The sequence below is a fragment of the Loxodonta africana genome, chromosome 13, assembly GCF_030014295.1.
Source record: "Loxodonta africana isolate mLoxAfr1 chromosome 13, mLoxAfr1.hap2, whole genome shotgun sequence".
NCBI lineage: Eukaryota > Metazoa > Chordata > Mammalia > Proboscidea > Elephantidae > Loxodonta > Loxodonta africana.
Genome location: NC_087354.1, coordinates 1972211 through 1996379, shown reverse-complemented (window position 1 = coordinate 1996379; position 24169 = coordinate 1972211). Strand labels below are relative to the sequence as shown.

The 24169-nt window shown below is 36.6% G+C and overlaps 1 long non-coding RNA gene and 1 other non-coding gene across 4 annotated transcripts in view; both read right to left on the bottom strand.

Moving 5' to 3' along the window:
* Positions 1–1410: 1410 nt before the first annotated feature.
* Positions 1411–1477, bottom strand: LOC111747893 (small nucleolar RNA SNORD109A). Its single transcript, XR_002783845.1, has one exon. It is a non-coding gene; the product is annotated as a small nucleolar RNA SNORD109A (small nucleolar RNA).
* An 11152-nt stretch (positions 1478–12629) lies between these two features.
* The window catches only part of LOC104846949 (uncharacterized), a 57304-nt gene continuing 45764 nt past the window's right edge, over positions 12630–24169 (bottom strand). For all 3 annotated transcript variants that reach the window (XR_010323738.1, XR_010323739.1, XR_002783807.2), the window contains one exon: positions 12630–22815. This is a non-coding gene — a long non-coding RNA (uncharacterized LOC104846949). The remainder of the gene's footprint in view (positions 22816–24169) is intronic.

The window sequence follows — 24169 nt, the reverse complement described above, 5'->3', positions numbered from 1 at the left end:
GCATTTGTAGAAAATATTTTCAGGCTCATTTTTTAATTACTCATTGTTTCCTGAGGCAATGGAAAATAGTTGAGGTAAACTTTCTAACAATCCAACATGTTCCTGGGAATAAAGAAGACCACACTCAGGTATAGGACTCTCTGTATGCTCAGAAAAGACTTTCGAAGGCTCTATGCTCTCTCTTCTGGCTGATCTTGAAGCCTAGAGAAGCAAGAAGTGAAGGCTAAGGTAGAGTTGTAAACTGCCTGGCCTGAGGACTGAAGTCATGCCCCAATATATACACAAAGTTCCTCTACAAAACCTGGGAGATTTTTTCGGTTCTAGTAATATAAGGAAATGTCTATTCAGTCCATTAGACCTCAAATGTAATGCAACAGAGACTTCAGTGGCCACAAATGACAAAAAATTCAGACTTTGCAAAATGAGTCCAGGTTAAAAAAAAAAAAAAAAACACTACAAAAAGCAGCAATGACAAACCCTGGGAAGGAGGGTAATCTGGTCTCCAGAGTTGCTAGAATATAATATTCAAAATATCCAGTTTTCAAGAACAATTTATGAGGAATACAAAGAAACAGGAAGATGCCTCATATACCAAAACCAAACCCACAGCCATTGACTTGATTCTGACAAATAGCAACCCTGTAGGGCAGAGCAGAGCAGCCCTATAGGGTTTCTAAGGCTGTATATCTTTACGGAAGAAGATAGCCACATCTGTCTTACAACAATTTTTAAAACATTATTATTAGGTTGAATTTCACAAAAGCATATTTCATTGCAATATAAAACTGTTAAAAAACAAACAGAAAATAGCTTCTCCAAAATTTGAATTTGCATTCCCATTAAAAAATTAGATAAAATAAAGGGAAATAAAGGTAATGATCCACAAGTGCAGGTGGAGACAGTCTCCAAAGGAAAAGAGACCCAGAACCCATACTGTGAAAAAATTCTCTTAATAAGCCTCTGAAAAGATGCACAGTGCATTCTAACACAGAACACATGGCACACTGACATCAAAGCTACTCACCCTATTCTCTGGAGGAACGCATTTCAGTCCTTCTACCTCAGCAAAACATGACAGAAAGAAAAACAAAGAAATAGCTCAGAAAATGCTCAACAGTAAAATGACAAAGCACTAAAATTTCTTCCATTATCATTATTTAACATTTAATATACTTGATATTTCCTTTGTAAAACTATCTATCTAAAACTGGTCAAAATGAGCAACCCCTAGCAATTCTCCCATCACTGAGCACATCAAAAGGTGCACCTGCCTCATAAGACAGGATGTCACTGCCCTGTTCTGGAGAAAGAAAAGACACGCTTGCAGTGTTGTCATGCTTTCACTATGGGTTCACCAAATAGAGCCAGGCTCTCAGAGTCTTATTTGCCCTATTAGAAGGCTACTCATCTGGATCTCAGATTGACATCTGCAATGAGTCACTCAGCATCCTCGGACATTTATGTTCATCATTGACCCAGACCAAGCACCATCCTGACAAATAAGCATTTCTAGAGCCAGGCTTATTTCACACAAGTTTGTCTACTGCAACAAACTGTAGATATTTTGTTTAGTATCTGAATAATGGAGCTCTCATATATGTCTCATGAAAGACAGGTAACTTTTGATTGTTCTAATAAATTAGATAAAATCTATTGGGAAAAAGCAAAAATATTTCAATCAATTATAATTTCAAGCAGTAAATAAAGTAGCAGAAATAATGATCACAGTAGAAATTTGAGTAGAAACATCTATATTCCAAATATGCCAGTAATTAAAAAAGACTTTTTTAAAAAATCAATATTTTAACACACTTAAATTTTGCTACAAGATTATTTTCATCCAAAATAAAATGGTGGAAAGAGAAAATATATCTATAATCCAAAGAAATCCAGTTACTTAAAAACAGATGTTAAAAAAAGGAAAGAAAGAATAATGGAAATTCCTTGAACCACATTGAGTACGCTTAGGAAGAAAATCTACCACAAATAAATTCTCCTTTGAGTCTCTCAAAGCATGAACTTAGAGACCAAAAAGTTATATCACCGGCCAGAACACACATAAAAGAATTTCAAAAGCTGCTGCCCACCTTTCTTCCCTGAAGTACAGGAACTTGTTCTAGAATCTGTCCTGCAGAAAATACCACAAAGAAAACAGATCAGATCAGAAAACAGACATAATTCATTACAAATCAAGTACAACAACCCTACAGGCATCCGAGCACTACGTTGTCACTCCTGTCATTTCATTTCTTCATTTAATCCCTGAATTCTTTAATCTGAAACACAGTAATCCTTTCTACTATGAAGTTACCATTTACCTTTTAAACAAAAAACCCAGTGCCATCAAGTTGATTCCGACTTACAGTGACCCTATAGGACAGAGCAGAACTGCCCCACAGAGTTTCCAAGGAGCGCCTGGTGGATTCGAACTGCCGACCCTTTGGTTAGCAGCCATAGCACTTAACCACTACGGTACCAGGGTTTCCACTTATCTTATGGAGTAAACAAATACAGGATCCATTTATCTTATGGAGTACACAAATACAGGATATATATGTATCCCGTTTCTCCTAAATTTTCTCCAATGACTTTTAGCATTCTTTGATAATTATTGCCTGAAACAGTTATGATTACTCTCAAATGTTGATTTTTCATGCCCTATCATTCCTTTTATGGTTATTACTTCACTTTCTATTGTTAAAAAACAAAAAACTGTTACCTTCCACCCTGTTCATTCATTCAGTGCCTGAACAGCCCCAGATGCTGTCAAAGTCAAATTCGTAAGTGCCTCACTGCTTGCTGTCCAGAGACACTCTGTGTCCAATGCAGCCTTGCAACCCTGTCAGCTTTTGCCTTCAGTACTCCTCTTCTTCCGTCAGTAGTCTCAACATTGCAGAGACCAAACTACAAGCATCTCAAGTAGTCCATTCTTCCCACAAACACCAGAAGATAAAATGGTAAAGTTAAGCCATATTCCCCACATTATAAGCCACTCAAATTTCTAAACATACTTCAGCCGTTGCTGTGGCATAGTAAAGCAAAATTTCTGTCACCACTCCCCATCCTTATAATCATTTGGCCTACATCTCTATCACTAGGCTCAACATTTCCAACTACTTTGCACTTGCAAGACACAAAGTGTTGCCTTTAAAAAAGGGATAAAATAAATTTAGATAACTGTAAGAGTGACCTGATCATGGAATGCATATTCAAAGAGGTAAATCGGTCTTAAACTACAAGTTGAAAATATTCAAATTGAAGGTTGTGAATTTAAATTTATATAAATTAAGAGTTGTGTCTTCACTCAGAGATTCCCACTGGTCTTATCCCTGCATCTACATTACTGGTATTGCCTGTCTATCCCAAAGTTGGCTTCTCCCATTTGGTGGCTTTTAATTCAAAATCCCTTCCTGGCCATTTCTCTTTGGCTTCTGACCTGTGCTCTCACTGCTTCCCAGTGCTCTTTTCCTATAAAATGGTTTCTGACAAGAAACACAGAGTCCCTTCTCCTGACTAATCCCTGAAGAAGGTTAAAACCATTGAATTTTCCACAAACCAATGTCACGCTCATCTCTGTATCTCTTGTTCCTGAAACATCCCGATACTAACATATTTTATCCTGAGGGACTACAGTTAATAATTATCAAATATCTAAACTTAAAGACATGGGGGAGATTAATGTGATTTCGCCAAAACACAGTTTTGCTCAATGGATTTAGAAAAATGTAAATATTTCTAATTATTTCAAAGGCTATGACACCACAGATTAGTTTTTAACTGTAAATAATAAGATGAATTACATCAATACAATCAAACTAAGCCTCAATTTTCTTTAAAAATTGAATAAATACCCACCTGGAGTAAAGCAGAATGAAGAACACCAAAGACACAAGGTAATTATGAGCCCAAGAGACAGAAAGGGCCACATAAACCAAAGACTACATCAGTCTGAGACCAGAAGAACTAGAGGGTGCCTGGTAACAACCGATGACTGCTTTGACAGGGAACATAGCAGGGAACCCCTGAGGTAGCAGGAGAGCAGTGGGATGCAGACGCCTAATTCTTATAAAAGACCAGACTTAATGGTCTGACTGAGACTAGAAGGACCTCAGTGGTCATGGGCCCCAGACTTTCCGTTAGCCCAGGATAAGAACCATTCCCAAAGCCAGCTCTTCAGACAGGGATTGGACTGGACAATGGAATAGAAAATGATACTGGTGAAGAACGAGCTTCTTGGATCAAGTAGACACATAAGACTATGTTGGCATCTCCTGTCTAATGGGGAGGTGAAAGGGCAGAGGGGGTCAGAAGCTGGCCGAATGGACACAAAAAGAGAGAATGGAGGGTAGGAGTGTTTTGCCTCATCATGGAAAGAGCAATCAGAAGAATACAGCAAGGTGTACATAAATTTTTGTATGACAGACTACCTTGATTCGTAAACTTTCACTTAGAGCACAATAAAAATTTTTTTAAAAATTGAAGCAATACCCTTCTCCATGCAGTCATTATGAGCATTAAATGAGATAATCCATGTATATAACGTGTATCTCACCATGTGGTACACATACAAACTCAATAAAGCCATATATAATCAAAATATATATGAAACTACACATATATATGAGAGGTAGGGAGATTCACATGCATACAAAAGAAGTAGTAAAATAAAGACCAATAAAATAATGAACATTTTGTGATTATTTCTCCTACACAATTGGTTTATTGACCATATCCAATAAAGCACATACACGTATTATTTTACATGAATGATATAATACAATGTTAATGCCTCAAAGTTGATAATAATTCCTGAATAAATTGACTTTTAAAGTCTGGATTTTCATAGGAATTAATATGAACATACTTTATCACATTAATAACTGAATATAATCCAATTAAATGTGTCATCAATAATTTCTCTAGCATTATTTACAATTTTACAAGTATAACAGTGCAATGAGCACACTTGAGTTTATATACATGTTGAACACATCCTATTAACATCTTATAAATTCCTAAAACTGAAAACTATGAGTTGAAAATTTGCAAATTTCACACCTGATACATATTTTCCACTGTCATCTGGAAAGACTGTAACACACCAGGAGTTCCAAACTCCCCACATTTTGGTTAACACATATCACTGTTAATCTGATAGGTGAAAAAAGGCAAATAATTGTTGATCTATTACATTTGCATAAAAAATATGGTTTTTATATGCTCTTGGCCACTTACACTGCTTTTCTTTAATGAATTACTCATTTATGTGAGTTCCCATTTATCTTATAGGAAGCTTGTCTTTTTCTGATTGACTTGAGTCTTCCACAAAATATTTACCTTAAATTTGTCATATATATTTACAATTGGCTGCAAAATAATAGTTAAAATATAAACCTGGCAACCTTTGTATTAAAAAAAAACAGTGACATAGAGAAGTGACTAAGACTTAATAATTAATCAGGTTAACTCTTGCACTATGTGATAATCACTTCATTTTAATGAAAGCAAACAAAATTGACACAAAGGTGGAACAAAGAATTTTCTCAATTGTCTGTTTTCTTTCATCTCCTTTAATCCCTCCAATGCAGATAAAATGAACAAGAACGAATCCGAAAATCACAATTCGAGTACAAATTATATCCATTGGATACATACATTGCTGACTCCATGTTTTTGCAAACCAGGATAAATAGCAGCCTCGGGCAGATAATATCATATTCTGCTGCCAATTACAATTGTTTAGAGAATATCAAAATAGGTTGAAGTCAATGCCCAAGGAGGCTGGACACCAGCAAGACAGATAAGAGACAACATACTGACTAAGCCGTATTCAGTGGATAAGGAAGCCAGGCTAGACTTTGGAAACTGATCACTTGGGGCTTTGTAGGTGGGACATAGGACGAACAGGTCTAACTAAAAAAAATAATTTACTGGTATATGATAATCAGTTATATCACTCTTTTACGAAAGAGATTTGCCAAAGGAGCTAAAAATAATATTAATAAAAATAATCCCTACAAATTTTATCACATGGCTGAGTGAATCTTACTATGTCCTTGTTTATCCAAGTGCTTTAGAACTGGTAAACTCCAGACCACAGCTTGCCTCTTTAACGTTTTACTGGAACACAGCCACGCTCATTCATTTATGCATTGTCTACGACTGCTTTTGCACTACAGCAGGTGCCTAACAGAACATATGGCCTGCAAAACTGAAAATGTTTTATTTGGTCCTTTACAGAAAAAGTGTGTCAGTTCATGCTCTAGTGTAGGCTAGGATAATAATTCCATGTATTTAAAATTTAGCTTTAAAATGCGGAAAGTATAAGAGCAGTGAATAAGCAGAGTCATCACATTTACTCTAAGTTTTTTCAAGTCAAGGTGAAATAGGCTAGAAGCAGTTCTATTTTGATTTTTCAGATTCAAGCAAAGTTACAGGCCATAGTTACTTCTGGTCCTAATGTTAGCATCCCTCCACCCTCATGTTCTCTTCTTGCTTTCTCCTTGAATGTACCACCACTTCAAAGACTACTGTCACCCGTGGTATTTGGTGACAACGGAGTTAACTCCCTTGGTTTTCCATTGTTATGCTCTTCTCTCTCTTCTGCCCAAGGGTATAGATATATGATAGGCAGATGGATGAACAGACAGATGATAGATAAGATTAGGTAAGACAGACAGATAGATAAGAGCAACATCAAAGCAGAATTTGAGAATCAGCATTACTTCAAGATACAAGAACACCAATCAAGGTGTTTCTCAAGAGACACCGTTTCATTTTCCACAGCGTATTATCTTACGTGTCTTTTGGAACACTGATTCCTAAAGCCTCCTCTGTTCACACAAGGACAGTGACTACTTCTTGTAAAGGGTGTACACTGCAAGAACTGCAGTTGTTCCCCTTCTGTGCATGGCTGTCATGGGAGCTGATGTGTGAGATGCCTATTTCCCATTTATCTTTAATAAAAAGATGGTATTTTTAAGAGCTGGATCAATTCCGTGTTCAGAGAACTCACATCAAATGACAACATGACAATTCACAAAATATTTTCTATTTCTATGCTTTGACCATGACGATATTTTCAATTAACTAGATAAATCATATTTCTACCACTAATTCTACCCAATATTTCTACCTCCTTAACAGAGATTCATTCGCTCCCTAGCTTATTATTTCACTGTAAATATCAAGAAGACAAACAGAGACATTTAAAAATATGGAATGGCTATTTTCTACATGACTTTATGGGAAGACAATAATATTAACAAAATAATTCCCTGTCAAAAGGAGCTCTTTTTATCAAAACTGGCAAATGGACACAAAGAGCTAGATTAAAAAAAATTGCTTATTGAATAGCTCTTCACAACTACACCATGTTTAAAGCATTTATCACATCCTGCCTTGCCAGCCAAAACCTCGGCTTCAACATTTTCTTATTCTAACAACCCAAAAAGAAACTGGCTATATTGCATCTTCAGGCTTCCATATTTAGAAGGCATACAAGCCTGGACTCATTTAAGATGGCCAGGATATCTATCATGGGGCAGGCTCAGCTAACTCATTACCTTTTCTCACATGACCTAAACACATCAGAACATTAAACCTCCTCTCTTAAACGGACCATTATGAAGAAGAACGTGGCATCAGGATTGGACGGAAACAACTGGATCAATCAGCCACATCATGATAAACAGAGAAAATACTGAAGTTGCCTAGCATATGATTTTACTTGGATCCACAATCAATGCCCATGGCAGCAACAGTCAAATGCCGTAATGCATTGGGCAAATATGCTGCAAAACCCACTGCTGTTGAGTCAATTCCAACTCAGAGAGACTCTATAGGACAGAACAGAACTTCCCCATAAGGCTTCCAAGGAGCAGATGGTGGATATAAACTGCTGACCTTTTGGCAGCCAAGTTCTTAAAAAACTGCACCATCTCTTTAAAGTGTTAAAAAGGATGTCACTTTGAGGACTAAGGTGCATGTGACCAAAGCCATGGTATTTTCAATTGCCACATATGCATGCGAAAGCTGGACAATGGATAATAAAGACCAAAGATGAATTGATGGCTTTGCATTATGGTGTTGGTGAAGAACACTGAATATACCCTGGACTGCCAGAAGAACAAGCAAGTCTGCCTTGGAAGAAATACAGAGTGATACTTGTTTGCCAGGATGACAAGACTTGTCTCATGTACACTGGACATGTTATCAGGAGGAACCAGTTCCTGGAGGAGGAAATCATGCTTGGCAAGGTAGAGGGTTGGCAAAAAAGAGAAAGACCTTCAACGAGATAGACTGACACAGGGTCTGCAACAATGGACTCAAACATAGAAGTGACCGAGAATGGGTGGCACAGGACCAGGCAGTGTTTCATTCTGTTGGACATATGGTCACTATGGGTCAGAACTGACTCAAATGCACCTAACAACTAACAATTTATGGACTATGGACCGAAGATCTCTCCAAGACTTGGACGATGGGAAATAACACATAGACAAGGTGAGCTATATATATTGGGGTAAACGACTTCCTTCATTTTTATCTTTTTAACCATATTTTCTCTGAGAGTACTTCTGAGAATGTTTTCATCTCAGAAGTGGTAAAAGCAAGCAATAATGTTGGAAATGAGGGAAGAGCACCCAAAAAGAGAGGTGGGGGGGAAACAAATCCATTGCCTTGAAGTCAATTCCTACTCATTGAGACTCTACAGGACAGAGCACAACTGTCCCATAAGGTTTCCAAGGTTGGATTCGAATTGCTAATCTTTTGGTTAGCATCTGTAGCTCTTAATCACTGTGCCATCAAGGCTCTGGGGAAGACTGGCAAGACTAAATCAATTACCTAGCATTTTGAATAACATGACAAGGGCAAACTGGACACACAACAAAGTGAAATCAAGTCTCCCACCTTTTTAAAAATATAATTTCATTTTGTTGTTGCTGTTGAAGACATATACAGCAAAACATATACCAATTCAACAATTTCTACAGGTACCATTTAGTGACACTGATTACATTCTTCAAGTTGTGCAACCATTTTCACTCTCCTTTTCTGAGTTGTTCCTCATTAACATAAAGTTCTTACCTAATCTTTCCAATTGCTGTTGTCAATTTGATCCCATACGCTGTTTTTTTTTTTTTTTTTTTAAATAATGCACTCATAGCTATAACGCACATAGCATGCCTATGAAAATAATGCAGGAGGGGGTTATATGGTTGGCAAAAAACATAATGTGTGCATTGTTTCTATAAAAATATGGTAGTTGGTTCTTAAAAAACCATAATGCTCAAGGCAGACATTTTTTACTAGTTAGGCTAAATTATTGTTTGGTTGTAAAAAGACTTCAGGGTTATTTTTGGTTTAAGGTTTAAAGATTGTCTCAGGCCAGTATTTTCAGGGGTTCATCCAACCTTCGTGGCTGCAGGTAGTCTGGAGTCCATGAGAATTTTAGATATTGTTCAGCATCTTTCTCCTTTGGTTTAGGATTCTTCTACAGAATCTTTGATCAAAATGTTCAGTAACTGTAGCCAGGTACCATTCAGTTCTTCTGGTCTCATGGCAAAGAAGGTAATTACTCATGGAACCAATGAGCCACACATTCCATATCCTCCTCCTACTCCTGACTCTCCTTCCTCTGTTTTTCCAGGTGAATAGAGAGACTATTGTGCCTAGGATGGCCACTTACAAGATTTTAAGACCCTAGGCAGTATGCATTGAACTAGGAGATAAAACAGAGGAATTGTTATTAAATCAGTTAACTGGGCTGTCTGAAACAATGTCCCTAAACCTTCAACCCAGGAAACCAAGTCCCATAAGGGTTTTGGTTGTACATTAACAGCCTCAGAAGTTTTTTATTTGGTCGTTGTGGTAAATATGTCCATCACACACCTTTTGCCAATTCAGCTTTTTATAGATGTACAACTTATTGACAGTTATTACATAACTGGCTATGTAACCCTACCTTATACGCTATTTCTATCATGGTTAACCCTCCCTTTCCTCCCACTCCAAATAACCAGTAATAAACTTTGTTCTTTATACATTTGCTGTGAGGTCATACAACATTCGTCCTTTTGTTATTGACATTATTTCTATAACGTGGCAGGTATCAAGACTTCAATTCTCCTACTGGCTGGGTAATATTCCATTGTCTGCATGTACCATATTTTGTTTATCCATTCATCTGCTAATGAGCATTTACGTTGTTTCTACTTTTTGGCTGTTGTGAATAATGCTGCAATGAACATTGGTGTACAAGTCTCTAGAGTCTTTGCTTTCAAGACTTCTGGGTATATACATAAAAGTAGAATTGCTGGGTCACATGGTAGTTCCATTTTTAGTTTTTTTCAGGAACTCCCTCACTGTTTTCTACAAAAGCTATACCATTTTGTATTCCCACCAGCAACGGGTAAGGGCTCCAATTCCTGCAAATCTTTGCCAACTTTTTTTTTTTTTTTTACCTTAGCCATCTTAGTGGGAGTAAAATGGTATCTCATTGTGGTTTTGATTTGCATCTCTCTGATGGCTAACGATGCTGAGCATCTTTTCATGCATCTGTTGGCCATTTGAATATACTCTCCAGTGAAATATCTATTCAAGTCCTTTGCCCATTTTATTACTGGAGTTGTTCATCTTTTTGTTTTTAAGATGTTTAAGTTTTACATATACTTTACTTATTAGAATCTTATTGGATATTCTCCCAGTCGTTAGCTTATCTTTTCACTTTTTGGCATTTTGATGAAAATGTTCTTAACTTTTATGAGGTCCCATTTATTTATTTTGTCTTTGCTGTTTGTGCTTTTGTTATTATATTAGAAAACCCATTGTTGAAAGCGAAGCCTGAGGGCATTGCCCAGCTTTTTCTTCTAAGAGTTTTATGGTTTTAGATTGCACATTCAGGTCCCTAATCTACTTTCAATTTATTTTTGTGTATGGTGCAAGACATGGATTCTGTTCCATTTTTCTGCATGCAGATATCCAATTTTTGCAGCACCATTTACTGAAGAGGCTATTCTTCCCCCATCAAATGGATTTAGCATCCTCATCAAAAATCAGTTGACCACAGATGTGTGGGTTTATTTGATGAGTGCAGAAATGCAAAACACAAACTAGGCAGAGCTTAGACTGTATTTCCTAAAAATTGCTACGTTAAAGAAATTCCTATAGAAATCTAAGTTCTTAACACCCTTTTTATAAAATAAAGAAAGAGAACTTTCAGGTAAGATACAGAGCTCCCCGATATGACACTTGGATGCTTTGGAATGCATGAATAAATGGAACTAGCTAGCACATATTGTATTTTAAGTTAAAACTTTATACTGTCAAAAAAGACACAATGGTCTAGCTACTAATAGAGGAGTACCTACTATCAGCAGATATTAGTAGCAAAGAAGCTCTCTCACACTTATCATAAACTACAGATGAAATATAAAAACAACTACCAGAAGGCACTGGAAAGTGACCGAAAGCAAGCAGAAACTAGAGGGAAGTACAAACCTGAAAGAAAAAAAGCTTCCCTCGGTAAGTGTGTATTTTCATGCCTTTTTGCCTAAAGGCAGACCAAATCCAACCTAGGAAATGAGGGGTCAGGGAGTGAGAGGAAACTTCCATAGAGCAGAGAACCAGACAAGCAGAGGTCCACATTTTATGTATAAATTCTAGCAAAATCGTTGGCTGACCCCTGAACTACCAATTGTATAGGACAGACTCCAAATGGCCCAGGAAAAAAAAAAAATGTGCTGCTATTTCCCACCATGGAGAGGAGACAGAGATAGGAATCTACATCTAGCCAATTTAACTGCATGCCTTAAATTTTTAAAAATTAGTAAAAAATTAGGGAAAGGTCATTCTCAACAGGAATGAGGGTGAAAGATTTTGTCCCCAGGGAACATTTGAAAATGCCTAGAGCCAGTTTTGTTTGTTAGAAGTGGGGTGGGGGTGCAACTAGCATCTAGTGGGTTGAGGGGATGCTGCTCACTCTCCTACAGTGAGCAAGACCGACCCTCAAAAGGAAGAATTACCGAGCCCAAAATGTCACTGATGCCATGGCTGAGGAACCCTGCTTTAAAGTAACAAAACAGAATGCAGAGTCTCTGTAACACAAAGGCAACAGTGCCCCAGGATAAAATCCAAATTTAACTGAAATGCAAAGGAAATAGAAAATTTTAGTCCATGATCAAGAGCAAGGGCAATTAATAAACCTGACCCTGAGACAGCCCAGATGTTGGAAATTTTAAAAATCCATTGTAATTATGTTAAAGACATAATGAAAAATATGCTTATTGTGAACAAATAAGAAATCTTAGCAGATAATGGAACATGTGAAAGACAGTCAAGAAACTCTGAAACTAAAAAATCAAACATTTGAAATTAAAAAAAAAATCACAAGATGGACTTAAGAGCAGATTAAAATAATACTCAACAAACAGATTATCAGAAATTATTCAAACTGAAAAACAGAACTTGTAGAATACTGAACGGTGCAGTGCAGGCACCCGCACGCACGTGCGCACACACAGAACAGTCCCAGGGAGAAGAGAGACAGATAAATTTTTTAAATGGCCAAAATTTGCCCCAAATTTGGTGAAAACCATAAACTTACAGACCCAGCTACGGAAGGGATTTGGTAAAAACAAATATTTTCTACAGTCATTTAAGTTGGGCATCTTACCTATGGCTAATAAAAATCAAGAGATGAGAAAATTATTGAAGCAATTACTTCCAACTTGAGAATAAAAAAAAAAATAGCCAAGATAAAAATCTTAACTAAGAATCAAGATTCAAAAACTTTAGGAATCAAACAAAGGTAGTAGCAACTGACACAGCAATTAAGCCCACATATTTCCATGGGCAACAAAGAAAGCATTCCTCAGTCCAGAAAACCCCATTTCCTTGTATACACAAAATATCTGAAGACAGGCCAAAACTGATGCCAACGGTGGCCCTTAGCTTTCCCAGCACAAATTTTTAAAATTTGGCAAGGTAGGAACAATAGCCATATGAAAACTACACATTAAAGTTGAACAGGGAAAGGAGGAAAGCCCCCCAAATAAATCCTTTTCTAATTTTCCGAATTCAGACATTTTGATGGTTGCTACCTATCACTAATTAAAAACACTCACACAAACACTACTTTCTAAAAAAGTTAGCATCTACATGTCCATAGCTCAGAAAAATTCACTAAATTTTATGTTCGTCTTTTCAATACTGCCAAACAAAGCATATTTCCAAATTACTCAAACTACAGTGCAAGGCTATATAAATATCACCATCTCTCTTTTATTGCTACATTTTCTAATCATTCATGATCTCTCTCATTCATTCATTCACACATCTGTTTACCAACAAACTTAAATGAAACTCTCCCTTTTTGACATAGAATAAAACAAGACAACAGAAAAAAAAAAAAAAAAGCCCTGTTAAGCAGAAGCTCATTATACTTATTTTGGGGGACAGAGACAAAACAATCCATTGAATCAAAAATAACTCACCTATAATTCCTTTTCCTTTTCCTTTTGTCTTACTTAGTCTTTTATTCCAAACACATATACCCAAGCCCCATCTGCCATTTATCAGTAGACATTTCTTCAGGACTCTTTGAATTACAATACTAAACGAGTAAACAGGGCCACAGACATGAGTATAACTCTATCATACTTTTGGGATACTGACCATACTCAGCATGGTATGATATATATATAACAGAACAATTTTTAAAAGTTGGAATTTTCTAAGTAATGTAAGTACAGTATTATGATAACACTGAATGGTCTCTCTGAAGCTAGCCAGGTCCACAGGTTCTGCTATATTTTTCCCTCTCATGATTAAAAATCATGAATCAGTTACTATATTCTACAATTTAGCATCTCATCATTAATCTGTCTGAAGCCTCTCTCCAAGTAAAGACCTTCTCTTTCAAGAAATTTTTTTAAATAGAAGGGTTGTTCATGTAGAAAATGAATCCTTTTGAGGGACTGATAACACATAAAACGAGCAATACTACAAAATATGCTGGCTCTTTTCAGAGTAAAAAGTTCACCATCCATAAGGATTCCTCCTTAGATTGTTGGAAACCCTGGTGGCTTTGTGGTTAAGTGCTGCGGCTGCTAACCAAAGGGATGGCAGTTTGAATCAGCCATGCGCTCCTTGGAAACTCTATGGGGCAGTTCTAGTCTGTCCTACAGGGTCCCTATGAGTTGGAATCGACTCGACGGCACTGGGTTGGTTTTTAGAGGACACAGTGAAAAAGAGGACACCACTGGCACAGGCCCTACAAGGGGCTGAACTCCACAGGAAAGAAAAGAGGAGTAACATCCTACACCCCAAACTCTGTTAGGGTTTACAATTGAATCCCAAATTTTCATTATTAAAAGACAGCGTATTCTAACGGAAGCTCAGTCCTTCAACCCTACAACCTATATGTGCACATTCCAATTTACTGTATTCTACAAATGCTATGGTTTCCTGTCATACCATAATATGTCCCAAAAATATCCTCAAAGAGCTACCTCATATCAGGCCTCTATAAACTCTTGTTTATAGAGGTTGGCTCATTCATCAAATCTCAGTCACCCACACAGTGTAAACAAGTAGTCTAGTCAACATGATTATTAAAGCAGACATCTGCTACACATTAGGCTGTGTAAGATAATGGAAAGGTAAATACGAGAAAGGATACATCCCTGTCAAAAGGAGCTCATCATTTCTAGTCTGTTAAACAGACATGAAAAGGAAGAATGAAACAAAATTTGATAAATATTAATGACATAAAGCACATTATAAATTACGTGGTGACAATTTAGACAGGTAGGACAATAAAAATTCCACACACTCATCTCTAACACACAAGTTGAGGAATGACAATGTACAATACATTTCTAGGTAAATGGGTAACACCCTTTCCAGGACATAACTGGAAAAGATCATCTTCCAAAGTCATATCTGCTCCCTGACTTAACTCGTGCTACTTCCATTTACTATCTCCTGGAGCTAGTGTCTAAAATGTAGGCTCAGCACTGTTCTGCCTTGCCCTTGCAATTATTTCCTTCAAAATTCTACCTTCTGTATGTTCTCATTTCACTCCCTCAATTCCTAGACTAACTAGGATTGTACAATTTGATTTGTACAACTTGCCTCAACCAGAGCCTTTCTTTTATTATGTTCTCATTATTGTTTCCTGCAAACCACTCACAAGGTATCAGCATGTGTCTGTGCTGGGCAGACATGGGTAACAACATTACAGGTAAAACAGTCAACTGAGAGGGATTCTTTGATTTGAGCACGCCGATATTAAAATCCCTGCCTTCTCTCTCAAAAATGCGCTTTTACTTATAATCAACAGTATCTTTATTTCTACACAAAAGCCAACTCCTGTCCCTATTCCTTTTCAAAAGACATTAATCGACTGCCCTCACAAGCACCACAATCCCTTGGTTTTCATCCAATAACTCTGGTTGGTCTTAACCATCTCCTTTAAAGGATCCTCCTCATTTTCTCAATACCTAAACATTAGAGCCTCTAAGGCTCAGAATTCAGACTATTCCTCCCTGCATTATGCATTCCATTTCTAGTGCTCATCCTTTCCCATAGTCATAAATAAGTCATTTATTGATGAATTCAAAGTAATATATCTATCGCCAAACACACTCATGAGTCCCAGCTTCCTCTTTCCAACCTAGAAATCTGTATCTTTCCCAGGGGGTTTAATATGAATTTAAAGCTTTCACTGGCCAAAAAAGACATCTATTTGTCATCCACTATGAGAAACTCAACCTTCCCTAAGTCTTCCTTATCATAGTAAAACACATTACCATTCACTCGGCTCTTGAGGCTCTGATATTAAGAGTCCTATTTAAACCCCCTCTCCTGTACAATATTCAATGCTTTATCATGTAGAACTGGCAATACTTTCAAATACACTGAAATTCTAGTATGTCTCAACACTTCTGTATCAACCAACCTAGTACAGGCCACCAAACTTTCTTATGCCTATTTAAATGGCCATGTAACCTGCCTTGCTATTTCCACTTTTGCTTATTTTATCAGTATTTTATCTAGACATCCTCCACACTGATTTTTATCCTACTAACTTGTTTTAATATATAAAAATGCTATGGAAATATAAAGAAAACATTACTATACATTCCATAGGACAAACTGGGTGGGAAAATAACAGAGAAATTTTCAAACTGTCAAATGGATATGAGGTGGTATTTTTATGAACTGTGTAGTTTTGCCTTAGAATTCACTTAATATCCTTTCCTAGTCAAATGAGACTGAAAAGACATGACACCTGAATGCAATACAGGATTCCCTTTCTGGATTCTGTATCGGGGAAAAAATGTTGTGAAGGACATTACTAGGACAACTGACTGAACCTGAATGTGTTACATAATAGCTCTTTACTGGTGATAAATTTCTTGAGTTTGAAAGTTCTATCAAGGTTAACCTAAGAAGACACCCAGGCTCTCATAATGTGCACGCTTAAGTATTTTAGGTTAAAGGGATCTTATCTCTGTTACTTAATCACAAACAGTTCACAAACAATGTTAACAAAGGGAGAGAGAGAGTGCACACACATGGTGAGAGGGAGAGAGAGGGCATAACAATGTAGAAGAAAACAGTAAACCTGAGTGAAGACTATGTAGGTTTTTTCTACATGACTCTTAAAACTCTAAGTCTAAAATTACTTAAAAAATAAAAAGCCAAAAAAAAAAAAAAAATAGAAACACTCAAATAAGGTACTCTTAATGAGTATATGAACTTCCCAGAAATGCTAAATTTGGAAAAGGTTAATAGTGTCTGCCTCTGACAATCGTGATGATGCTTGTGACTAGATGAAAAATGGACCATTCATCTTTACTATAAATCATCCATCACTGTTTGGTCTTTTTTTCTCCATGGCATGAAATCAGACTTTTTAAGTTAAAAAATTGAATTTTCATCTACTAGGTTTTTTTTTTTTTTTTTGGTAGATTGGCTAAAATTGTAAAGGACTAATAAGATCGATCATGCACAAATTTTTTATGAAAATCAGCAATGCTTTCACACCAATGCTGAAAAAACATTTTCAAAAGGGCAATTTCACAATATCCACTGAAATCAAAAGTCTACATAACCACTATTCCAACAATGTCACATCCAGAAATCCACCCTATAGAATTATGAGCCCAAGCGCATTGATACAGACGTATACTGATACACACATCACATTATATACGAAACAGCAAAAACAGAATCTACCCTATAGAATTATGAGCCCAAGCGCACTGATACAGATATATACTGATAACACACATCACAACATTATATACGAAACAGCAAGAACAGAAAAGAAGCTGACCTGCACTTCCCAAAATAGGAAAATGGATAAACTCATTATGACATGTGCTTTATATCCAACAAAAAGTCTGTTGATGAGCTATATTTATTGATTTGGAAGTAAGTTCACAATATACTAAAGAAAAAAACCGGCTGTAAAACAGTATCTACCATAATGATTAAATATTTATAAAATGAATTCCACATAAAGTTATATAATTAGAAAAGTTACTGTACACTATAGCACAAGTGGTTAACTCTTGTCAACCCTAGGAAGGAGGAATGGAAAATGGAGCATGAGTGATCGCAATTTGCTTTATATTGTTTTAATGACCCATACTTGGTGGTCCTGGTTCAAGTACTAGGTTAAGCCTAAGTGGAAACTTTAAAATAAATTTTAAAAAAGCATTAGGAAGAACAGACACTTTACTTAGCTTTTAGAGCCCAAAATTCAAAGGCCTAAAAGCAGATTTCTCCCATTTGTTATCTAATTAAACACTTTGTAATGCTGAGGATTCAGAAAAAGGGTATGGGAAGAGAAAACATTTTTTCACTCTCTTCTGGTTTCTCTATCTAGCTGCCTTAGGCCAGGGTTCAGCAAATTAAAGCCTGTGGTCCAAATGCACCCTGTCACTTTTCATTTTGTAAATAAGGTTTTACTGAAACAAAAGTGCATCCATTTACAGGTTACACATTACCTATGGCTGTCTTCACACTACCAAGGCAGAGATTTGACAGCATGGCCCCTGTTACAGACAAAAGTTTGCTGACACCTGGCATAGACTACCAACAAGTGTTATATTTTATCTTATGCAACCTAAAAGGTGTATCATTGGGATATCAATCTTCTTATACCGTATGTACATTTTGAACTTAGAAAGAGTTCATCACACGAAATGTCCTGGGATACAATAATACAACCTTGGAAGTACAAACGGAACTTCTCTGTGTGTAAAATCAATGAGTATTAAAAAAAATTTAAGTTCTACCTTAGCATCTAGCTGGCAATAAGGAGAACAAGATAATGAGAAAGGAAACATTGCTGGCTGTACATGTTTATGAGACTTTTAAAACCATTAAATCTTCTGTTGGTAAAAATAACTTGACTTAAAGGAAAGGGATTATAATATGATCTTGAATTTCCAGGCAATTTTTTTTTTATTGCAAACACTATACTATTAAAGTAATATTATGTGATGCTACTATATAAAACAATCTATTGAGATAGGCTGGACAAGGTAACTCCCTGATGGACAGTGTGGTTTATCTTCCAGAATTAGACAATTATAATGTCAAATAAACATAGTCTTCTATATTAAACACACTTAGGTGAAACAGAAAATAAATGAAAATTAGGGTAATATGAAGAGCAGTAAAATCTGCGGTGCCTTTAGTTTTTTACTCCACCCAAAAGAATTCTAGAGATACCAAGACAATGATGGGACCATGTGGTCTACATGATGGTTTCACCATGGCCTGAATTTTTACTACAAAGGTTTGTCTCTCTCTTGATGGAATCCAGATCTCAGGTGTGGGCACTGGGGAAGAGGTGAACTACAGTCACTTGCAGATTCTTCTCTAGAGAGAGCCCTACTACGTTTAATAAATGGGGCAACTACAAACAGTCTAGTGCAGGTAACACTAATGTTTAAGTGGATGTTGTCTGAGACCTCTTGGAGAACTGTGGGTCCATGAGTTAAATCAGGAACAAACTATCTTAAAAATGGTTCCAAACTGACACTTGAGAGGTACCCACCTTCTAAGAAGGCCTGGCTATCATCTGGGACATGGCCAAGGTATCTGTGGGTTGGATCAATTCTGTGTACCACACTAAAATCTCACTCTTATTTTTAAAATGAAACATTAATAAATAAAATACAATGCAGTAAGCATGACATCAGAGAAAATCACAAAATATACTCAGAGTGAAGAGAAGTGCAACCTAAGCCACCTGATAACCAGCAAGTTCCAAAGAAGGTCATTTAAAGTCTTAACAACACTCCAGGCAAATACGTGCCAAAAAGTAGATCATTTCTATTTCAGGGGGCACTTATATAAAATTGTCCACCTTGATGTACATAAATTCAGTAAGTTCCCAGGAGGGAGGTATAATATGAGCAACTGGGTGGTGCTATAAATGGCACCACTGCAGAAGGTATACAAGATCCTCTGGTCAACATGGTCACCACCTGGGAGAGTTCAGAAGGAGAGACTGCAAATTAAGACAAACAACACATTATGACATAGCCATGCCTCATGACAGACTGATATAATCAAGTACTTACTTAGTATGCCATAGAAAACAACACCCATGATCCTCATCCTAAATAACTTCTAAGCTACAAAAACCAAGTATATTTATTTTATAAAAATCAAGAACTCGTCATTATTTCTGCTCTGCATATACTGTGAATTTAATCTCCCATTCTAAATTATTTTCATGACATTTAACTACCCACTTATTCTTTGAACCAGGGTTTCCTGTGTACCTTATGAGTGCCAATTTATATCCCCGCTTGGCAATTAAAAAAAAAATGACGATACAAATATTAAAACAAATGCTGTCAGTATATTTCATAGTATTTCATGGAAATCTTTCTAAAAACCAATACTCGGTATCACATGATCCACATATTCATTCTCCCTGTTTTCCTGGATGGTTCTTGGACAACTTCTGATGGTGCAAATCAAAAAAATTCTTTGTATTTCAATTTCTAATTTCATTAATTTTCTGTACTAACAAGAGACAACTAAAAAATCCTGGATTAAACTTTCACAATAAAAACAAAGGACATTTAGTGTTAACTCAGAAAATAATGTAATCCACCATCAAAATACCCAAAAGCACATTTTAGAAATCAGAATACAGGCCTTCATACTCTTACCTGCAGGGAAAGTCTTTTTGGTCCTTGCTTGTAAAAAGAAAAAAAAAAAAAAAAGAATATTTGAAAATACTTTAAGGTTATTCACTCAATCATCAAATGGAGGGGTATCAACAACCTACTTCTATTACTCTCATGTTGGAATAATCTTCAGCTTCTACACACCACCTCACATACCCACTGAGATCATTAGCAATACCTTAAATCATGGACTTGAACAAAAATTCAGGCTCCTACTGTAATTAAAATCCATATTTTTTGCAGCAAATTCTACTTCCTAATAACTTTGATTTTCATCATTTTGTACCTCCTTTACCTTTTTTTCACACCTGCCTGACTTCTTCCTTCTCTCCCTCCACTTATCCACCATTTACACTCTTATTCCAAAACATTTACTGTCTACCAAGTAATTTAAAATTTACTGAATGTACAGAAAGAAATTATAGTCTCTGTCCAGAAAACATCACCTTTTATAGTGAGAGTAGATGGGAACAGTAAATCAAAATCTACATAACCTATATTTCAACACTGGATCAAAATTAACATAAAGTTTCATTTTATCTCTTCTTTTGTATTTAACTGATCATCACTCCACCATTAGACAATCTTGTATGCTTTCTAGCAGGTTGTTTACGTGTCTTCCTCCAATCCTGATGCCCCATTCCTCTTCATATAGTCCAGCTTCTCATATTATCTGTTCAGCGTACAGATTAAATAGGTATGGTGAAAGAACCCTGACGCACACCTTTCCTGACTTCAAACCAATCAGTATCCCCTTGTTCTGTGTGAACAACTGCCTCCTGATCTATGTAAAGCTTCCTCATGAGCACAATTAAGTGTTCCGGAATTCCCATTCTTCGCAGTATTATATATATACACACACACACGTTATATACACATATGCGTCGCTTAATGTCCACGACACGTCCTGTGAAATGGGACACACATGATTTCGATATTGTGTGAACATGTCTAAATCATGAGCAACAGCATTCACTGACTCTCCACTTTAGTGTTGTTTAATAACCTTTTCTTTCACTTCCAAACTGACGCTTCTCCTGTGCAGCCTGCTGCTATCACCAGCAATGGTTTTGCTGCATTTGGAGGCAATGGGGCACTTCCGGTAATATTTTTGAAAGAAAATTAAACAGAGAGATAACACTACAATACACAAGAGACATGCAATACACACGAGTGGATGTTGCTGTGTGGATGTTGCTGCCTACGAGTCAAAGGATACACAGTTACACAATAAACTTTTTATTTGTAAGTAGGGGAAGTTCACATTAATACAATGATAGAAAGTACAGTACAGTACATACATGAGCCAGTAACACAAGCCTTTATTATGACTACCAAGACATGGGTGTATTATAGGTTATATATGTACTGTACCATTATATTCCTGGTAGCACAACTGCCTTTATATACAAGAGACATGAGATACACGTTACATGCAGGAAGCTGTTGTATTCCCTACATCCAGTTACATCCACTACGTCCCAATCTCTGATTGGGATTAATGAACTCTATTATAATCTTACAGGACCACAGATATATATGTGGTTGGACATTGTCGGAACAGACGTTATGCAGAACAAGAGTGTGTGTGTGTGTGTGTGTGTGTGTGTGTGTGTGTGTAATGATTAGAGAAAACTAATTTGTGAACTTACTATGGCTGGTTTCTATTTTTGCTAGTTTTACAATAACAACACTTGAAGAGTCTAAATGCTACACTTTTCTGATTTTATAAATTGTAACAAATATGCCTATGGCAGCAATACAGGTTAACTGCTCGATGCCCATATGTCTTTTCATTCAACGTTACATATGTGCATCTATTATTGTATCACTTTATGCTTGCATATTAGCTTTGATTCCTACATTCATCCGTTATCTTAGCTAGTCATACTTGCATCCATCAATCTAAAAACTCATATACGTATACATGATCCATTCATCCAACTTTCCATTCTGGAACAAATTCCAACATCTATGCATCTATCTGTTTTTCAAAACATTTATTCTTAATTCTAGCATCCAGTCATCCACTCATACATTCTATTTTCCTTCCACTCTTCTATTCTTCCATCCAGCCAATTTTTCATCCATACATTGTTATGTTCTGAGTTACAAAAAGCAATATATTTTTGCATCCTCCTTTCCATCCTTCTTTCTAAATATCCAGTATTGCATTCATTCATATATTAATTATTAAATTCTCATAAACTTCATAAACTCACATACATCTTTATATGAACATTTAATTCTCCTTCATACTATCCATCCATCCACCCATCTATTCAACAGCCCATCCACCCATTCTTACAACTTAGCTTTAAACCATCAATCCAACCTCAATTCTTTAATGCATGTATCTACCAATCCTTGAATTACTGCATGTGTTTATCCTTCTTTATTACTACAGTTCAAAGTCACAATAACATCAAAAACTCAATGGCTTCACACAAGATATGTTTACTTCTCACTCATGATAAGTTCCTTCCAGATCTGGTCGGATGCCTCTCCATGGTGGCTTTGCTCCATGTGACAGCTCGTTATTACAGGCCATTCTGCTCCTGTAGCACCTCCTCCTCAACACATGATTCTACGATCAACACAAGGAAGAGATGAAGGAGAATCACATGTATGGTACTAAATTTTCTGCCCATGACACATTTTAGGCATTCTACATTTCTGAGTGAGCAGTGCTGCTTAAGAAAGTAAAGAACCTATGAGTAACTGAGAATTCAAACACTGGACACCAACTCACTACGAGCCGAGAAAGTTTTGTAGCTCCCCCAGAAATATATATTCTAAACTATTTTTAAACTAATTAGTCAGGATAACGGAAATGGGAAAATGTTCCAGATGCCGAACCCAAGGCTAGGGAGAATAAAGGATAAGTGATCATCTCTCAAGACCTAATAAAACATTCTCTATCTTCCAGATAGACAGCCCTCACAGTATCTTTCCAAAATTTCAAACTTTCTATGGAAAGTATATGGCTACTATATGTCTCATTTTCTACCCCTTCCAGTTTGGAGTTTTGACCATGACTGCCCTGTTCCTAGGAAGTGAGGTACAGGCAAGTCTCTTAAGTTCATACACCTTTGGGCTAAGAACAGGCACAGGTTGATCTTATATACAGATTACTGCGTAACTCAGAGACCTGTGACTTTAAGATGGATGTGACATCAGCAACGATATCCCTCATACCACATCCTCTTCTGAATGCAGCTTGTATTTCTGGTAGTTCACTGTCAATGTGCAGCTACAGCCACTTTTGAATAATCTTCAGCAAAATTTTACTTCTGTGTGATATTAGTGATATTGTTTGATAATTTTCACATTCAGTTGCATCACCTTTCTTTGGAATAGGCATAAATATTGATCTCTTCCATTAGTTGGCCAGGTAGCCATCTCGAAATTTCTTGGCATAGACGAGTGGGTACTTTCAGTGCTGCATCTGTTTGCCGAAACATCTCAATTGGTATTCCATCAATTCCTGGGGTTTTTCACCAAACCCTTCAGTGCGGCTTGGACTTATTCCTTCAGTACCATCAGTTCTTGATCATATGCTACCTCCTGAAACAGCTGAACATCAACCAGTTCTTTTTGGCACACTGTGTTTGTGTATTTCTTCCAGCATCTTTTGACTCTTTGTGCCTCGTTCAGTATTTTGCCCAAAGAATCCTTCACTATTGCAAAATGGATGTCAGAAGATACTCTGAAACTTGCTGTTGAACCTCATGCAGCTAAAGCGAATCAAAGAAATGATAAAGCAAAATAACCAAACAGAAGATTTCAAAGGGCAGCTCAAGAAGACAAAGGAAAGTACTTTAATGACACGTGCAAAGACCCAGAGTTAGAAAACCAAAAGGGTTAAACACACTCGATATTTCTCAAGCTGAAAGAACTGAAGAAAAAATTCAAGCCTCAAGTTGCAATCACGAAGGATT